The sequence below is a fragment of the Cavia porcellus genome, unplaced genomic scaffold (genome assembly GCF_034190915.1).
Source record: "Cavia porcellus strain 051 isolate PalLab524CR breed Dunkin Hartley unplaced genomic scaffold, mCavPor4.1 scaffold_17, whole genome shotgun sequence".
Taxonomy (NCBI): domain Eukaryota; kingdom Metazoa; phylum Chordata; class Mammalia; order Rodentia; family Caviidae; genus Cavia; species Cavia porcellus.
This window is the reverse complement of record NW_026947500.1, coordinates 11747179-11748942: the sequence shown is the minus strand read 5'-3', so window position 1 is coordinate 11748942 and position 1764 is coordinate 11747179. Positions and strand designations below refer to the sequence as shown.

The 1764-nt window shown below is 44.4% G+C and overlaps 1 pseudogene; it reads left to right on the top strand.

Annotated features, from left to right (window-relative positions):
- The first annotated feature begins 224 nt into the window (after window positions 1-224).
- LOC100736195 (elongation factor 1-beta-like) lies at window positions 225-1031 on the top strand (annotated as a pseudogene).
- Window positions 1032-1764: the final 733 nt, after the last annotated feature.

Sequence of the window (1764 nt, the reverse complement as noted above, 5' to 3'; positions counted from 1 at the left end):
ACTTTTTTTTAAAAATCCTAATGTTTGACTTAAGGTGTAGCTCAGTGGTAAAGTGCATGCTTAGCCTGTGCAAGGTCTTGGGCTCAGTCCCTGGCATCAAAATAAATAAAATCTGAACATTTGGGAGATGTAACTTAACAGACCTCAGCAAACTCTTGTGACCATAAGTTCACTTGCAGGCATTCCTTGGAAGTAGTAATCAGGAGATGAAACTTTTCTGGTAGATGTTGGATAGTAATAGGAACTGGGCCAAGGAGAAATATCTGAAGAATGAGCCTTTTGGGGAAGAGACACCCTGTATAACAGTCAAAAAACGTTTTTTCTCAGTTAGTGCTGGCCGCCAATGTTTTGCGTTCTTCCCTCCACTGCAGCTGAGCTCCCCCAGCAGCAGAGGCTGTGGGTTTCAGAGATCCAAAGACCCTGCAGGCCTCCAGGTGCTCAATGATTACGTAGGGGACAACAGCTGCACTGAGAAGTGTTTGCCCTCACAAGCAGAGGTGGCAGTATTTTTTTAACTAGTCTCCTGCCCACAACCTGCTGACTTGTGTCATGCCCTGTGTTGGTACAATCACATCAAGTCTTATCAAAAGGAAAAAACCAGCCTTCCAGGAGTAAATAAAGCTTTAGGCAAGTATGGCCCTGCCACTGTGGAAGACACCACCGGAAGTGGAGCTGCAGAGAACAAAGATGGTGGTGATACTGATCTCTTTAGATCTGATGAAGAGGAAAGTGAAAAAGCAAAGAGGCTAAGCGAAAAACTTGCACAGCATGAGTTCAAGGAAACCAAAGCTTGCATTTGCCGCCAAGTCTTCCACTTTGCTAGATGTGAAATCTTGGGAGGACGACATAGATATGGTAAAATTAGAGGAGTGTTCCCCAAGCAGTAAAGCAGATGGGTTGATCTGGGTCCCTCTAAACTAGTTCTAGTAAGATATGGAATTTAGAAATTGAAAATACAGTGTATAGTTGAAGATAATAAAGTCAGAACAGAGGAGCAGATTTGTGGACATGGCTCCTTTAACAAGATCTAAAATTCATCCTGGATTGTTGTGCTTCAAAAAAACCTTTCAGGACAACACAACAAAACATACACTCAGAAAGCAAGATCAACAACCAATAGCAGTTTCAGGCATCAGGAGCTTGGGTGTCTCCCAGAGAGGAGAGAATCCAAGCTGTACTCTAGCTCCTTCACAGTTCAACCAAAGTCTAGGTCTACCTCTTGATTAAGTCAGGCACTGAGATGACCTGAGATGCACATACTCGCTGCTGGGCCACACTGCTTGTCCTTTAAGAGGCTGTTATGTGCACTGGACAGCAGCGGCAGAACACTGCAATAGGCTTTGACTGACTTACCCACTCCTAGGCTCTTTTGGCTGCTCCCGGGTTTGAGGTCCTGTGACCAGTGTCATCCCATGCTCCTCTAGCTGGAGCATAGAAAGAAGATGGTCCAGAGGAGGATGTACTCTAAGCCACGGTATAGACGTGGCATGTCTTTTTTATTTTTTTTCTCTCTCAACGTCAGAAGACGGACAACATACAGAGAGTTAATGGAAAAGCATATGAAAACATCCTAATGGTGATACAAGCACTGAATAGAATGCAAAATCTAAATGAATTTTTGGAAATGAATGCAAGCATTTTGCTTGCTGCAAGCCACTTCAGACTTTGTCCTCAGACAGTGACCATCTCTTCATCCCAGCACTACACTTCTCAGCTACTTCTCTCCTCCCACTAAAACCGTCATCGCCACCCTCCCACAGAGGA